Below are 18,759 nucleotides of genomic sequence, written 5' to 3'. Positions count from 1 at the left end.
GTTCCTCTCGGCTCTGTAGACCCAGTCTTCTCATTGGGCGAGCTCGGTAAGTCTCGTTCCCAATCACAGAAGATGAGCTGAGGCTTTGATGCCTGATTGGTCAGCGCCATCCCACCGCTCTGCGGGCGGTGGGGCCTGGGGTCTTTTCTTCAGTGGGACACGGCAGAGCGGGAGATGAGGGGGCGGCCCGCGGAGCTCTGAGGAACGGCTGGTGCACATGGAAGGCTATTGGCATGGTCTTTCCCGACTTAACAGCAACTGTAATCCTCATTTATTACTGACTTTCCAGCAATACCTTTGGTACTGTCTCTTACAACGTCCTTCTGGACAAAGATGAAGCACGGACAGTGATCGGATGGCTGAGCACAAAGGGTTTTGGTAAGTGAGATCCATCTGCTTCGTGGCCACACAAGAGACTATGGCTGTAGCAGGGCCACACAAGGCTCCATGTCAGGCCTGGTTGTCAGTGTTTTTAAGTGATGGGTACAGGACTCAAATACACGCTGTATACGTTTGCAGGTGATACTGCATTAAGGGGAGATGTTGACTCCCTTCTGCCTAGAGAGGCTTTGCAGAGAGATCCTGATAAACAGGGCTGGGCAGCTGACAGACACATTAAAAATCAACACGATCAACTGCTGCACTCTGCACCCAAAACAGGGCAGGCCTGGCTCTGTCTACAGGATGGAGAACACGAGGCTGAAGTACAGCCCTTCATGAGGTTCTAGCGACAGCAAGTTGAATTTGAGTTGGCAGCATTTCCAGCAGTCCAAAGAGCCACCGGTGACCTGGAGTGCCCCAGGTCCAGCACTACCAGCCAGGCCATGGAAGGGATCATAGAATTATAGAATTACTCAGGTTGGAGAAGACCTCAAAGATCATCAAGTCCAACCACAGCCTAACCGTAGTACCCTAACTCTAACAACCCTCTGCTAAATCCTATCTCTGAGCACCACATCTAAACAGCTGTTAAACACATCCAGGGATGGTGACTCAACCGCCTCCCTGAGGAGCCTATTCCAGTGTTTAACTACCCCTTTCTGTAAAGAAGTGTTTCCTAACGTCCAACCTAAACTTACCTTGGCACAACTTGAGGCCATTTCCCCTTGTCCTGTCACTTGTCATCAGTGAGAAGAGACCAACCTTGCTCTTGCTGTAAGCACCTTCCAAATACTGGAAGCGACCGATAAGGTCTCCCCTCAGCCTCCTTTTCCCCAGACTAAACAGCCCCAGCTCCCTCAGCCTCTCCTCATAGGATTGATTTTCCAAGCCCTTCACAAGCTTCATTGCCCTTCTCTGGACCTGCTCCAGTACCTCCATGTCTTTCCTGTGCTGAGGTGCCCAAAACTGAACACAGTACTCGAGGTGAGGCCTCACCAATGCCAAGTACAGGGCAGGATGACTTCCCTAGTCCTGCTCACCACACCATTCTTGATACAAGCCAGGATGCCATTGTCCCTCTTGGCCACCTGGGCACACTGCTGGCTCATATTCGGCTGACTGTCAATCAGCACACAAAGGTCCCTGGGGGATGCCGCTCATGACCGGCTGCCAACTGGATTCCACTCCATTGATCACAACTCTCTGGGCCCAGCCATCCAGCCAGTGCTTCACCCAGCGGAGCGTATGCCCATCCAGACCATGGGCAGCCAGCTTCTCCACAAGAATGTTATGGGGGACAGTGTCAAAGGCCTTACTGAAGTCCAGGTAGACCACATTGACAGCCTTACCCTCATCTACCAAGTGGGTCACCTTGTCATAGAATGAAATCAGGTTTGTCAGACAGGATCTACCGTTCGTAAACCCATGCTGACTAGGCCTGATCCCCTGGCTGACCTTTAATTCATCCATGATGGTTCCCGAGATTATCCTTTCCATAACCTTCCCGGACACTGAGGTGAGACTGATGGGCCTGTAGCTACCAGGATCATCTTTCCAGCCCTTTTTGAAGATGGGTGTCACATTCGCCAGCCTCCAATCCACCAGGACATCCCCAGTCAGCCAGGACTGCCAAAAAATGATGGAGAGTGGTTTGGCAACCACATCCACCAACTCCCTCAGCACTCTAGGGTGCAAACCATCCAGCCCCATGGACTTGTAAACATCCAGCTTTTGAAGCAGGTCCAAAACTATTTCGTCTTGGAACATGCAAGGCTTATTCTGTTCCCCCTCCCCATCTACCAGCGCGGGGGCTGTGTTCCCAGGGAGCAACAAGTTTTACTATTAAGGACTGAGGCAAAGAAGGCATTAAGTACCTCATCCTTATCCTGATCCTTGGTGACCAGGTTGCCCTCAGCATCCAACAAGGGATGGAGATTTTCACTAGCCTTCCTCTTGCTGTTGATGTGTTCATAAAAATATTTACTATTTATATCATGTTACTTATATTTATATACTTATATTTATATGCTTATATTATATACTTATATACTATATTACTAATATTTATATTATATATAATATTTATATTTACTGTCCTGCTCTGGACGTATGCTGAAACTCATGCAAAATATCCTTTGCTTCAGATTCTGGATGTTTTCCACTTGGGCAGCTATGTTCTGGCTACTCATATGATTGCACTTCTAGAAGAGGAGCAGCTCTTACAGGTATGACATGCTAAGTTATTTAAAGAGAAAATATATGGGATTTTCCTCCTACCCAACCCGACAGACCTGTGTGAACGCTGTTCCCGCAGCTGACTTTCGTGATTCCAACCGCTGAACAGAAGGTGACGCTGTGAGCTCTTGAAGTAATATACTGGGGCCAGAAGAGGGCTTAGCGGTGGCGAAGAGAAATCGGTAATTCGATTTCTCGAGTCTTGGCTCATGATGAGAGCTCGTAATTCTTTCTGTCATTCCGTTACGTAGTAGATGCGTCTTTTAAATGACACCAAGGCTGGCTTTCAGAGCAGGAGAATAATTAAATACTCTGCATGAAACTGATAGTTTCTGGAGGAGATACTGGCTGACTTATCTGTGCTGAGTGCTGCTGGAGCTTGTTTGCTGTCGCCCCGCAGCTACCTGGCTGAGACTGGCTCTAGGCCCTCACAGAAACGTGGTAATAAAGCCAATGACAGTCAGTACCTATCCATCATACCAATGTGTCACATTAAAAAGATTAATTTTTTCAAAGTTCAAAACTTCAAAAGTACAACCATCCCTCAATGAAATCCAGTGTGAATGATCTTTACAAATCATGAACTGCCTTACTAGGACAGGGAATTTCAGCTGTTGGCAGATGTTTCAGCCACACTCAGAAAATCCTGATTTCTTCATTACTTGAATTTGAAAATTACATCTGATTAGATGTTGTTTTATAATTTTACACTGAAAAACTTCAAGTAATAAAAGCTTCTCTTCCACTGGTGGCTCTATTCTCTGTGCAGCACAGTTATGCAGCTCCTGCCATTGCTTGTTACACAGTTTGCCAGAACATTAAGATAACATCTTGGAAACTACATGATCCTAAAAGGCAAAGGAAACCATTTATGCTTGATTTACACCAAGACTTAAGATTAAATTCTCACAGACTGTGAATGGTTTCCAAAAGACAGGAGATTGTTCAACAATTTGATCAGCTCTGTGGTGCAGTTATTGAGGTCTTGAGTGTGGAACTTCTGTTCTTCGGGAGTACTCCTCTCAAACTTTTCATCCTGTGGAGACAGCCATTTCTTCCCACTTCATTCCACTAACATTCTTGCATACAGAAATGAGAGTTGCATTGAAACTGACTATTAGATGGTAACTTCTTCAGATGTACAAGCTTTATTATATACATGTGCCTTAGTAGGGCCTACAGGAAGATCTGCTCCCTGATCTTGCCAGGCACAGAACTGAGACTGTCTGGCCTGCAGTTTCCTGGATCTTTTTTTCCCCCTTCTTGAAAAAAGGGGGGTGGGGGGTGTTATGTTTCCCCTTTTCCAATCAGTGGGAACCTCACCAAACCAGCATGATCTTTCAAGTATTATGGATAGCAGCTTGGCAGCTTCATCTGCTATAAAGTATCACTTTGCAGGCAATAAATGGATGCAGCTATATTTAACCATATTGGTGTGTGGCTGTCTGTCCTAGCGTGGTGACCTTTTGCCTTCAGGTTCGCCCGCAGTCTTGAACATCATCGTCATTTACAGCAGGTAGATCTATCTTCTCTAAGTTCCTATCATTGCTTTCTCCATCTTGGGTCATGTGGCTAGAGCCTTCACTGGTGAAGACTGAGGCAAAGAAGTCACTGAGCACTTCAGCCTTCTTCATATCTCTCATGACAAGGACTTCAGTTCTCTTCTGGAGAGGGCCCACATCCTCCCTAACTCTACCTGTAGAATTTCTTCTTGTTCCCCGTGACATCTCTGGCTAGATATAATCCTGTCTGGGATTTTGCTTTCGTAACATGATCCCTGGCTGCTCAGACATCTCCTTTGTAGTCATCCCAGTTAACTTGTTCCTGTTTCCACTCCCTGTGGAATTTCTTTTTGAACCAAATTCAGTCCAGGAGCTCCTTATTGATATACAGAGGCCTCCTGGCATTCTTGCCTGCCTGCCTTCCTTTTTCTTGGGATGTGCTTCTTCTGGAATTGGAGGAGATGATCCTTGAGTACCAACCAGCTTTCTTGAGTCCGTCTTCCCTCTAGGACTTTTTCCCCACGTCACCCTGCCAAGCATTCCCTGAAGAGTTCAAAGTCTACTCTCCTGAAATCCAGAGTAGAAGCTTGTTGCATGTCCTCTTTGACACCCTAAGGATTCTTGAACTCCACCATTTCATGGTCAACGTAGCCAAGGCTTCCCTTGAGCTTCACATTACTCACCAGCTCCTCCTCACCGGTGAGGACAAGTCTCAGCATAGCACCTTTGCTCAGGTGTTCCTGTACTACTTGGAAGAAGAATTTACCATCAGAACACTCCATGAGCCTCTTTGATTTTTAGTGCTCTGCTGAGATGTCCCTTCAACAGATACCGGAGTTGTTGAAGTCCCACCATGAGGACCATGTTTTGTGAATGCAAAGCATAATTTATAGAGAGCCTCATCCACTTGGTCTTCTTCACCAGGTGACCTTTAGCAGACTTTTGTCATCATCAAATAAAACAGTAGTCCAATTCCAAAGTGATCCAAAGATATTAACAGCCATTAATATTCAGCCCTCTTGTTAGTAAGGAAGTCAAAGAAACAATAGATTTCTGATCGAAGAACTAACCTGCTCATTCTGTTGGAGTATGAGAAGTGGGTGAAGATCTCACATAAGAAATTAGGCACTGTACAGGTGCAGAAGTAGCTCTGCTAACAAGAATGGCATCAGAGTTTCATTGATCTGTGCTAAAAAAACCCCAACAAAAACAACTATCTTCCCTTGTTCTTGGGCACTGATATAGCTTCAGTGTGTTGTAGCTTCATAGTTCTGGTGTACTAAAATTGTAAAATTGGTGAAAAGATCCTAGGAAAATAAATGGGGAATATCTGGGAAACAAGAGTCTGTGTCATATAAGAATGCGAGGTTGCTTAAAATATTACTAAGAAATGGAGCTGCCGAACTGTGGGATAATTACTTGTAAATAAGCAGGAAGAGAGAACTTGCATACAGGAATCCTAGTATAATTTCTTGAAGAGATTTTTGCCCCAAATATGTTACTTAAAAAAAATCTTTAAAAAATATTAATATATGTTATATATAATACTGTGCCAGATTTTAAGAAGGATGAGCAAAAGAACTTCCTTGGCTGACAGTTACCTTAAGCTGGCAATAGACTCCAGGTAAAGAAAATCCAGCATAGGATCCCTGCTTTAATCATGGGTCAGTTCGTTTGGGTTTTTTTGAAGGGGCGGGTGGGATCATTTGTTTTCAAACTGTATTTTGTTATTTGAGATCATAGGTTTAGTCAATAAAATTGTTTTTGAAGTGTCATACACATACAATTTGGCAAGGGGGCTGAACTTCAGATTTTGTTCACCTTAAACAACATTAAATGTAACCACCCTTCTTTAGCTACCTTCTGTGGCTAAACAAAGACTATTGCTTGTAGTTGTGTCATAGCTGTTGAAAGAGACTGGTTATTCAAGGGGACAGTTTAAAGTACATGTTTACTAAGTTCAATAGCCAAATGCAGTTCACCACTTGAATCAACAGTGTGTGATAAGCTGTTGGTGCATCAATTGCCAGCAAGTAGTCAGGCAATCAGAGGACAGGATAACAAGAAAGACATAGGGCTCATTTGGAGGGAAATAAGGGGAAGTTTGGGGTCATCTGATCTAACCCCTGAGCAATGTAGGATTAACTGTAAAACACGATTCAACTTAAATTTTATACTTTCAGTTAACAAGATATGACTTTTTAATTTTAATTATTTTAGTTCCTCCAACAGAATTGTTTTTGGTATGGAGAAGTGTCGCATGGAGCCTCTCTAGCAAAAGCGTGTCTGTTGCGGTGTAGGACAGAGTCATCATTAGTCAGTGCATGAAGATGAAACTTAGGACTATCACCATATAGTCCCTGTGCATAGCACTGCTAATACTTGCATTCTTGATGCAGTTGTTTGGGGTAGTACAGTGCAAGAGAGAAGCAGCAGAACCATTCTGTGAGTGGGAAATGGAAGACTAGGAATGAGAGGAAAGTTGATAGAGCGTGCAGACCAAGCAGCACTAAAGCCTGATTTAGTTAAGGTTATGCATTTTACAATTAATATATTTTGTGCTTAAGGTAGTCTCACTAGGAAGAATTTTTTTGTATTACTAGAACTCAGGGGACCTTCACACATAGCTACAACAACACTTATGATTTGTCTTCATTGCTTCTCTGAAACTGAAATACTTCCTGGTTGTATGCAGAATGTGATGTAGTGCAGTTAAAAAAGTAAAGTAGCAATAAAGAAATGTCTTAGAATAGCAGAGCAGAGACAATTGGAATTACTACGTAAAGGTGATGTTAGAATGACAGTGTCGGAAGAGGTAGTAGCAGCTACAAGCTTACAGTAAGATGTCTTTTTATGGAAGTACAGAAATAGAAAAGCATCCTGTGACACAGAAAATACTGTGCAAGTCAGACTGCAATGTGATGAAAACAAAATGAGAACAAACCCCAAAACAGCAACTGTAAACACATAGAGAAAAAGCAAATAAAACAAAACAAAAAAACAACAAAAAAAAAAGTCTCTTCAAAAAGTCTCAAGTAGGCAGGGACCTCCAGCAGGATCCTCTTCCCCCCCCCTAACTATTAAGTTAGGGGTGATGTTTCAAAGCCAAATGATGTATTACAGTGCAGCTCTGAAAGCTTTAAATCACGAGTAACAGTAGCAACTTAATTGGTATTAAGCCAGTAGCTGAAATAATTTTTCGTCTCATTTAAAGTAGGTGTCTTTTCTTCTGTCTGTGATTTCACTGTCTGTTTTCCTGCTTTAATACTGAATTCCAGGAAATCAGTCTGTGACTCAAGCAGTACAGTACTATGACATCAGAGCGGTCTGTGTTGTCAGTAATTGTCTTCTTTTTCTCTCTCTTTCTTGAATCTGAATTGTTTTCTTGAGAGGATAATTGAGATGAAGTGACATAAAGTGCTTCTGAGGACCCTGGAGTCCTTTAACAGAAGTATTTACTGCACATGAATCACTTATTTGTGTCTGAGAAATATGTTTACTTATACCATTTATTTTCTGTTTTGAAGAGTTTCTATTTATTTGCAGTTTCTGGTGAGCTTGAATTTACTATCAGCTGTGCATGCATACTTAGTCCAAGTTCTCTGAAGAAATTCAGTATTTCCCCATTTGCTCATTGTACTTACCAATTAAGGCCTCTATTATCACAGTGAAACTGTAAAGAAGTGTGCAGTGTCACAGTGATTCTGTTGTTCATGATCAACGAGATTGTTGTTAAACTGCAGTTTGTGTCTTAATAGAGAATAGATTTATTCTCTTTTCAAGATTTCAAGACACCTATTTTAAGCAATCTTTAAAAATCATGGTTAGGCTGGATGCTAAGAACTAGGTTGTTTTGACTAGATTGCGTTTTGCGAGCAGCTAGGCTTTTTGGAAGCCACTGAAGAGAAGAGAGACCAGAGCCAATGCATTCAGTGTTCATCTTCCTAGGACTCTGTGAATGATGAGACAGTAGTAGCCCTCTTGCTACTGAGATACTGCAGCTGTGTTTCTACTGGTTCAGCCATCCAACAGAAGCCTATGTTGTTGCTGGAAAGGTTAGTCCTACACCTTCCATCCTAGTTTTGGTACTAATGATTGTAAATCTAGATGGTGATGAAGGAACTGCTTGAGCTGAAAATCCATTGATATTTTTTGATGGTGTCAGTGGAATCAGCGTAAGAGTGAGAGCTGTGAATGTGAGAAAGCACTCCTTTCATTGTTTGTGTAAATTTAAGTTGGAGCACATAAAATCTACTGATATGCAGTGATTTTTATCCCCTTAGATTGCTGCTAGTTTCCTTATACAATACGGCTTTGCTGCTGAGCAAGTCAGTGTGGGTTTCTAACACCTGTAAACCTTAATATATATATATATATCCTTTCTATAGATTTGTATTTGATCTGCCCAGGCATTTTCCCCCATTTTTCTTCTTATTTACTCTCAATTTTAAAAAAGAGGAGGATATTTTATGGTGATGGCCAGTCTATTATTGCGATTTAAGACAATAGCATTGTGTACAGATTGGAAGAGTCATTTTGGCCTTACAAAATAAATAGATGAAGAGAACCCACAGTTCCTCCTGACTGCAAGAAGGAATTGTGATTGCTCAGCATATCACAAAATAAGAATGCTTATTCGCATTTCCATTTTGCATCTGTTACTGAGTGAATATAATTAATATTAGAAAATATCATCCTAAATCCGATCTTTTCATTTAAACAATATTATTTATCCAACATTCCTTTGACCTGGAGCGTTTCATATTTTCTGCATACTTCATTAAGGAAAAAGCAACTAGAAAACACCTGTAAATCATCTCCCCAGCAAAGGAATGCGTGACTCTTCTGATTTTTATTTTATTTTATTTTATTTTATTTTATTTTATTTTATTTTATTTTATTTTATTTTATTTTATTTTATTTTATTTATATTAAAAAAAAAAAGTTTGGCAGATAAGAAAATAGAGAATAGTTAGGAAATTTTTTAGGTGGAACTTCTGGGCTCCTGTGTAGGAAACGCAAAAGGGGAAAATGTGATAAGAAGAAACTTGAGTAAAACTTTGCTGCATTGGAAGTGTTTTGGGATGACTAGAAGAAACTGTCACTATTTGTGACAAAAAATTAGTTCAGAAAATGCCAAAGAATAGGCTTGATGAGTAAAGCAGGAGTTATGCAAGAAATGGCTTTGCATGGTATTTTGTGGCCTGGAACTACTTTGCGTTAGACAAGTCTTCTTAGTCTGAAGCAGTAAGGCAGTTTGATTATTCACATAATGCTCAGATGCTAGACTGGAACATAAATCATGAGTTTGGGTACAGATGCTCTGCACCAGCCTGTTCCGATTGAGATCAGTTAAACTGTCTTTTAGTTACAGAGAAACAAAATTCATAGAACCACATTATCACATAATGGTTAAGGTCAGAAGGTACCTCTAAAGGGCATCTGGTCCGCTTTGCCTGCTCAGGCAAAGGTACCCAGAGGCAACGGCCCAGAACCATGATCACACAGATTCTGAACATCTCCATGCAGGGAGACTCCACTGCCAATATGAGCAGCCTGTGCCAGTGTTCAGTCACGCCTGCAGAGGAAAACTGCTTCCTGATGGTCAGACAGAGCCCGTGTTCCAATTTGCACCCATCACTGGGCATCATTTTAAAGTGTCTGTCTCCATCCTCACTGCACCCTCCCACCAGGTATCTATGTACACAAGGATTCCCTTGTGCTTTATCTTCTATAGGCTGAGAAGTCCCAGCTTTCTTAGTTTTTCCTCATATTTGAGATGCTCCAATCATTTCATCTTCATGGCCCTTCTCTGAACTCTCTCCTCTTGCACTGGGAGGTCCAGAACCCCGGAATCAAACACAGTGCTTTAGGTGTAGCTATACCAGTGCTTTGTAGAGTGGAGGGATCACCTCCTTTCAGCTGCAGTGACCTTCCTCCTAATGCAGCTCAAGACCACACTTTAGCCTTTCTTGTGTCAAGAGAATATAGCTGCCTTATGGCTCACCTTCATGTCCACCAGGCCTCCAAGTCCTCTTATGCAAAGCTGCTTTCCAGCTGGGTGACTGCCAGCGTGTACTGCTGTACATGCATTAAGAAAGTATGGTTCTTTCTATTTCATAGGCCCATGGTTAGAATAAAATTTCAGATTTTTTTTTTTTTAACAGGGTAAGTTCTAATGTGATGGTGATAAAACTAATCTTAATTAATATTCCTGTGTACTTATAATTACTCCTCAAATTTAATCAGTTATTTTGAAACTTTATGATTATGAATTTCTGGGATGCTGAATATATTCAGGTAAAACAGCAGTTCCAAATTACAAAGCTAATTACACTGGAATTCCAAGCCTTTTAGCTGAGTTGTACGAGTTCAGATGGAAGATAAAGCTGAGCACATGTGGACTTCTGCTGTGTTGATGGATTGCTGTGAAAGAGGTTGTCACTGGATCTGATAAAAACTGTAAAATGTATTTCCTTGATGTAAGAGTGTATCTTATTAAGCATCCTGAGGAAAACAAATATTACTAAACTGTGCTCTGCACATAATTGACTTTGTTTTCTTTAATTGAGGGAAGGATGCTGTTCTCAAACATAAATTAGTACTTCAAAATTGTTTGATGGCAGTCATATTACAATGGATTAGAAAGCTGAAGAAACTTAACAGTGATTTCTATGATGTAGACTATTTCCAGTTAATTTTCTACAGTTCACCAGATATTGGCTTGATAACAGCCCTGAGGAGAAGGATTTGGGAGTGTTGATTGATGAAAGATTCAACATGAGCTGGCAATGTGTGCTTGCAGCCCAAAAGGCCAACCATATCCTGTTTGCATCAAGAGAAGTGTGACCAGCAGGTTGGCGTTTCTACCCCTCTACTCTGCTCTCATGAGACCCCACCTGCAGTACTGCATCCAGTTCTGGAGCTCCCAACACAAGGAGGACATGGAGATGTTAGAGCTATGATGATGATCAGAGGGCTGGAGCACCTCCCCTATGAGGACAGGCTGAGAGAGCTGGGGCTCTTCAGCCTGGAGAAGAGAAGGCTCTGAGGAGACCTTATAATGGGCTTCCAGTACCTGAAGGGGCTTACAAGAAAGCTGGGGAAAAACTTTCTATAAGGGCAGGTAGCAACAGAATGAGGGGAAATGGCTTTGAACTGGAAGAGGGTAGATTTAGACTAGATATTAGGAAGAAGTTCATTCCTGTGAGGGTAGTGAGACACTGGAACAGTATATACATACATATATATATATATACACACACACACATATACACACACACACACATATAATAATACATAGTGTACATATATACATAAAATAATATATATATTATTATACAGTCAAGGTAGATAAGTGAGAAGATTCTATATTGATAGGCAAAGAGGAGGTTTTTTGTACTCCCTGAGGCAATTCCTTCCCTGAGGAATTCCAGCTCTAATTAGAAGCTGAAACTGGATCAGGTGCATGTATTCTTGCTTGGTAATTTGTAGTTTTTTAGTGGTTCCAGTTCAAGGAATGTTGGTATCCCGTTCTCCCTCAACATCCTGGCCACTCTACATAAGCAAGTTAAGATGCCTGTTGGTATGTACCCCATCTAATTAATTCAGTTTAACAGACAAATCAAATTAATTGCTAGCAAAGAGAGACCCAAAGAGAAATGATTTTAAGAGTCTGGATTTTTCAGTGAATGGCAGGTACAATAAACAGTGATGACTGAGCTGTATCCAGACAGTTAATAAATGGACAAGCCATCATTGGTAACATGTTGCAAGAATGTAAACACAAGATTTATTTGAGGAACATTTAATTCAACTGGAAGGTAATGGAGGATGGAGCATTCAGCTCCTGCTATTATGGCAAGTACTCCTTGGCTCAGATGAGTTGTTGCTGGAGAGAAAAAATAGCTTCATGTTTTTTTTTCAGGACACAATATGAAAGTGCTATACAACATTTGAAAGTGAGACAGATTACTGTGATATAATATATATATGTGATATATATATTTTTCCTCTGTTTTGTTTTGTTTTTAATGAAGGTAACATAGATGGATGTGCTGCTGCTGGTCAACTAGCGATTTATTGTGCTACACGTTCCTGCTGTTGGGCAGTTATGTGTTTAGTGTTCTGTGGGTGTTGCCATGCATTTTTCAGAGGCATCACTGTTTTTAAAAATGGTGGTGACTTGAAGTTAACTGAGCAAGTCCTTCAAGTTTACACAGCACTTTGGGGCTGTGAAGTGAGTGAATGTCAGTTTTCTTCCCGGACTGGGGTGTAACTTTTTTTGTTGTTCCAGCTGAAGTCTCTGACAGTTGCATTACGCAGTGAGCACTGCTGATCCTTACTTTAGGAACATTTTGCTTATTTAAACAAATGTTGTTCTGTGCACTGACTTCAAAAAGTCCAGTTGAAGACAGCTCTTCCCATTTTACATTACATAGTAATTTATATAGTCTTTCCAATTCCTCAGCTGTCACTATATTTTCCAGTAAACTGAGCAATATTGACTTTACTTGTGAAACATCTCTGCTGCTTTTGACCTAGGTCCCATTTATTAGGGTAACCCTGGACATAAAGTTAAGGCTGTCCAAAGATGATAGTGAACAAGAATGCATGACAGTCTTTCAGAAATACAACTAAGAATTTTGGGGGGCTGGGCAAATCTGATGGGAGTTGGTAACATTTGAGTAGACTGCGCTGTTTGATAAACTGAGTGGAGTGGACTAAATCAGTATAAAGTGTTTAGTAGTAGTTGTGAGCCAAAGATAGATTTTTTTATTTTATTTTATTTTTTTTACTGTGTGCTCTGTGAGCATTTTTATGCAAGCAATTACCTATTTTCAGGAGACTTTTGTCTAAGGATACAGAAATGTGGAAGCACACTTTGTGTCCTGTTCCAAATGTGAAATAATGAAGACCAAATGTGAGGGAAGAGTTGACCTTCTTGTAGGTGCTGTCTTCTTTTTGTCCATTGATATAAATTATCATCCTTTTTATACTTAAGTGAAATGTGAGAAAATAAAGTACATAATAATGTCTATAATAATAGATAGTAATAATAATGCAAGTTCCCAGAAATGAGAGATTATAGGATAATTCAAAACGGGGCATGTATTTTATAAATGTATGTCTTGAAACAACCTTTAAACAAAAAAGAGTTAACTAAAGCAATACAGCTTAGGGTCCTTAGCTTAGGAAGAAAGTGTTTTGAAGGGGGGAGAATATGAAGATTTTTCATTAATTAGAAACATATTTTATTGTTAAATACTGGGAAATTTAATATTTGTAGAAGAGACCTCACAATATTCTAATCATTTCTCTTGTTCTCTCACATTGCGCTCTAAGCTGTCCTGGTGCGTGATGTCATGGACAGAAGGGAGATAGGATCCCACATCTGCATTCATGTCTTTATTCCTCCAAAAATATTAGAATTAGGTTGTGGAAGATGTACTGTCTAGACCATTTTTCCCCACTATAGCAGAAGGAACACCTTTAGGTCTTCCCTTGTACTGAAGGAAACTGCTTCTGAGATGATCAGAAGCTTAATAGCCTCTGGCAGGCCTATTCTTATACACTTCTGCTTTGAATGTTTGTTATTTCTCATCTCTGCTTGCAATTCCTGAGTTCATTTTTTTGGTTTTGATTCTTTTGTATCCTGTAACATCCCTGGTAATGTATTTCTTAATCTGCTATTATGTTTCCTGATGTTGTGATTTCCAGACTAAACACGAATAGTGAACGTTCCATGGTACTGCTGTTTTCTGCCCTACAGACGCTACTTTCATTTAGCACTTTGCAGATTATAAACACTGATGTCAGATTACAGCACCAGTCAGTGGGAGCTGTGGTACAGGTCCATGCTACTTGGTTATGGAATACTATGAATAGTGTAAACATGTTTCTTCTTTTAATACTGTCATCTTACAGATCTGTTTGCCTCTTATCTTAGTTTAGGTAAAACTTTTCAGAAGAAGCATTTGGCTTCTGTTCATAGCATCTCCTCCACCGAGCAGGTAATTTGTAACGTAGTATCTATATGCTACCTGCCTGAATGACAAAGAGAAAATTCAATACAGTAACAATAATTTCCAGATTAGGTAAGAAGTAGTGCAGTTTTCCCCAGAAAATATACAGAATTAAAAGTGTTTAAAATGTTTGTCATAAAAAGCATGTGGCTGCTACATATATGTGTATGGGTGTGTGAAATGTCATACTGGTTATGAGAGTTGTCAATTGAGTATCTTACACTTGTTGATTTTAATATTGGTTTGTGGTTTTTGAAGAGGTTACAAATACAGGGTAAAAGCAGTCAGTCCAGTCCAGTGTGACTGACAGCTTCTTAATTAATGAAGCCTAGGACTGAAATTTCAAACAATGTGTGGATTTGCTATTGGATGTGGCTGAATTTTACAGGATGGACAAAAGGATGCTTTTCTGTTGCTCTTGCTTAAGGTAACTGTGAAAATAGTACTATTAATACATATTGAAAATGCAGTAAGATTTTAATAGAAGCATATGCAGCTTCTCCAAACTGTGAGCTGCCAACCCCCTTTGGGAAAGCTTCTACCTTTGTCTGACATCTTGTTTAGCACTGATAACACAAGAGAGTCCAATTAAAGTATTTCAAGAAGTCATCCTCATACAAGACTGCATTGATTGTCCACTAATGTGTATTGAATTTTAGCTAAATACAGCCTCGGGTGCTGTGCTGGAAAGCAGAAAAGCTTGCTGTCCGAGCTCTTAATTCCTTTTATATTGATTTGGCTACTAATGATATAACCTTCTACTCTAATTAACTGACATCTGCATTAGGCTGAACAAGAGCCTTCTACTTGAAGCTGTCTACTTGTTTGTGTTATGAAATGTGTCCTCCTTTTACGTTTGATTTTGTCCAAATTAGCTCATTCTGTGCAAAACAGATAATCTAAGCAATGACTTTATTTTATACAACTTGTAAAGCAAGTTTGTTTTTCTGCTGTTGACAGTCCTACCCATGTGCCCAGGGCTTATGTTGCTGGTGTGTCTGGCCAGGGCTGGTTCCCTGACTGGATGCTTTTCTAATCCTTCCTGATGGATTATTTGTCCCTGTTACTGATTTGAGGCCAGGTGAAAAATCAGAAAAAGGTGGGAGTATGAAGACCTGAAGATGAGTGAGTGAGTCACTTTCTGTGATTGAGGGAATGAAACATTCATTGGATGTAAATGACATTTAGCTGAAGTTGAACAAGTATATTGGAAGATGTCTAAAGATACACGGGGTTTTGATTTAGTAAAGAAGTACAACAGTGTACTAAAATCACTATGCGAGCATAGTGAAGCAATTGCAATATATGCTTGGCTGATACTGGACAGACAACATACTGAATTCTGAAGCCAGTTTGTGCTAGTACCCAGCACAAAGGGACTGAGGGACTTGGGGGGAAGAGGCAGTCCTGGGGAGAGCTGATGCAATTTCCAGCTAGAAGTCCAGCCTCTCTGCTGGGAATGGCAACATTTGGGTAGAAATAACTCTGAAGCTTAAAATGAGCACAACACAGAGCAACTGATTCTGACCCACACTTCAGCCTGCATTTGCTCCCAGTGTATACTCTGTAATTCATATGTGGAGGGAGGGATCTTTTCATCCCTCAGTCCTCCCTCAAGCATCTGGCCTTATTCAAGAGCTGAGAACAGAAGAATACAATAAAGGTGTTTCATGGGCATTTTCTGTTCCTTTTGGAAGCTTTGCCTCTTCTAATAAGAAAGTCATCTGACATGCAAGAGAGTCTTGAGCCATTAATGGTGCTTTGTGTGATGCTGCTTCTACTTAAGTGGTGTTTGTTTCTGAGAAATATCAGACACCAGCCATAACGGTTTTCTAACTGTTGTGGAATGAGGTCAGCCAGGGGATGGGTCTGAGTGAAGAACTGCTAAGAAAACAACAGCCAAATCAGCTGAAGCAGAACCATGGAACAGGGATATGAAGAAGTGCCTCGCTGGATGCCCCATGATGACATGATTTATACAAGGGAGGACTCTGGGAGTAGGAAGGGTTGTGCATGGGGTTGTGTAGTGGGTGTACAGGATATGAATGTGTGGAAGCCATGCTGATATATAAGATGTGTGATGCAGGAGTAAATTGAGAGAAGACCTCATGGCATCCGTGATTGCTTCTCTCTGCCCTGGACTGTCAAGATTCTGGGATGATCGGATTGTTTGATGGTTACGTCAGTAACCCTTGGCAGGACATGTTCCCCAGTTAGTTAAGTTCTGTGACAGCAGGATGTGATATGACTGAACTTAGTTTTAAACATCGTGTTTGTATGTTTACAACATATCGGATTATCTAAGACTCATTCATCTTAAAAGTAGAACTGAATTACATTACCTAGTTTGCAGACCATTTGTACTTGTATCTGTGTTATTGCTGATTGAGGACTTTATCAGAACTGAAAGGTACAAGGTGTTACAACAGTATACTAGATTAAATCTTGGAAATGCTACGTATTAGCTCAAGCAAAAGGCTTCTGAATTTAAAAATACATGCTTAAAAATCTGAATTGAAATATGGGCTTAGATAGATAACTGAGTAATATTGAGCTATCGTGAATCATTACAGGATTTCCAATGAGATCTGCTAACTAGCTGAGATCTGTGCCTGATTTACCAGGTGGAAAAGTTAACCTGGTGATGCTTGAGAACAGAGGCTAATCTACTTGACCTTCTAGTGTTAGCATTTCAGTTTCTAAGAGGAAATCCATGTCCTATGTGGTATGAATGCAGTAGAAATGTTAGTGACAAAATTCTACTAAGTCCCTGCATAACAAGTCAAAATCTCTCTGCCTCATGGCCTTTCTTTGTTTAAAATTAGTATAAAACTTGCATCTGCACCATGATTTGCGGTTCCTTTTAGAAATATCCATGTTGAGAATGAAATGTTCAGCTCACTAAGAAGGTGCTTCTGATGTGATACCACTGGAGCTCCAAGCTGGATGTAGAATAGCAACAGGTCACACAGTGTATTTGAGGACCTAGATTATTTGTGCGGTAAAGGTTTTGTACCAGATTGAATTGAAGATGAGAAATCTCTTAATAGGTACTGCAAGAACTTTCATACAATAACCACATTTTTGTGATTTGAAATTATGGAGTGAGATCCAAAGAGCTTAAAGCTGGAGGAATTAGCTACTAATCTTACATTTCTATGAAAAGACTGAGCAATTTCTGTTTTACAGCCCTGAAGACATAATGGAGCCCTGGGGATCTCTGACACAACAAGCTCTGAAAGCTGCGAGCACTTAGCCAAATTGACTTCAGTTTACCAAAATAATAATAATTAAAAAAAAAAAAAAAAAAAAAAAAAAAATTAAAAAAAAAAAAAAAAAAAAAAAAAAAAAAAAAAAAAAAAAAAAAAAGCAAGAAAGAAGAAAGCAGTTTGGGGGGCTGCTGGACAAGTAACTATATAAATGGTTAAAGACATTTCAGCTCCTAGAAGACAGTCTCAGTGACCTGTAATGTCAGTATGTAATGGGCAAGCATAAAGGGAAGGGAATGTAATTTAAGTGCTAGAAGAGTGGGGGAAAAAAAAAGTGAAAAGGAGGAGAGTAGAAACATTAGTGCAGTGGCAGTTTGCTTACCCTTTATTAAAACATTTCTTTAACACAGTGTATATGTATCTGCAAGCACAATACGGACTATGGCATTAATAGGAGTTAAGAGAATAGAATTATGCTGTGTGCATAATCTGTAACATTCACATGCTCCACTACAGGGAAACATTTACCCATATTCAGACTCGTGTTCCAGGGACTTTTGAGTCATTTTCCTAAAGTCCATGGTAAAAGGAAACACTGAATTATAACTGATACCCCATGGTTCTTCAGCTGCTTAGTCCTTCTTGAATAGCCCTGGGAGAAAACTCAGGTAATTCTAAACTACCATGTAGACTTGAAGTCCTCTTGGTTTGTCACAGTGTCATTTTCACAGGAGTAAATACATTGTATTATGTTTGGCTTATAAATTTTGAATGCTGGATGTTTCAATATGGGAGATAATGACCTTCTGATTAGTTCCACAAAAATGCCCAATATTATAAGAACAAAACCAGAAAAATTAAAATGGAACAAATGTTGAGGAAAACAGTTTCGAAAACTCTATTTGCTCTGTTTGGAGATTTAAGAATGCAAGAAACCTTCTTTGTCACCAAATCCGATCTCCTGTTGTCACAGTCAGAGCCTCATACATGTAATTTATCACATACTTGTTTTTCTGAGGGTAAATGTGCTACATGTCTCACAATAACTGAATAAATGTTCTTATTTCAGTGTGACTTAGATTAGTCACTTGTGGGTGCCAAGAGAATTGATCTGCTATGGCAACTCCAGCATTATAAAACAGCCTGCAGGTTTTTCCAGATGAATCAGTCATTGTAAATGAACAAATCTTAATTTTGGCTTTCTGTATGTGACCTCCATGACCACATGCCAGAAAATTATGAATAAACATGGTTTTGAACAAGTAGCAGTTGGAAATCACATCTGTTTCCCTTATCTGTGCAGTATACTGGAAGGAGTACACTGGAGGGAATATACTAACATCTGTAGCTTAGTTTTTAGTGTGAATATATGAATATAAATAATCTCGTGGCTCAGTGTGGAATGCT

General features: G+C 40.1%; 1 long non-coding RNA gene across 1 annotated transcript; it reads left to right on the top strand.

Annotated features, from left to right (window-relative positions):
• The first annotated feature begins 335 nt into the window (after nucleotides 1-335).
• LOC107320066 lies at nucleotides 336-18,617 on the top strand. The gene is made up of 3 exons (XR_001558126.2): nucleotides 336-378; nucleotides 2,526-2,606; nucleotides 17,333-18,617. It is a non-coding gene; the product is annotated as an uncharacterized LOC107320066 (long non-coding RNA).
• The last annotated feature ends 142 nt before the right edge of the window (nucleotides 18,618-18,759 follow it).

The sequence above is a fragment of the Coturnix japonica genome, chromosome 13, assembly GCF_001577835.2.
Source record: "Coturnix japonica isolate 7356 chromosome 13, Coturnix japonica 2.1, whole genome shotgun sequence".
NCBI lineage: Eukaryota > Metazoa > Chordata > Aves > Galliformes > Phasianidae > Coturnix > Coturnix japonica.
Note: the sequence above shows the minus strand (reverse complement) of the source record. Positions and strands in the feature narration are given on the sequence as shown.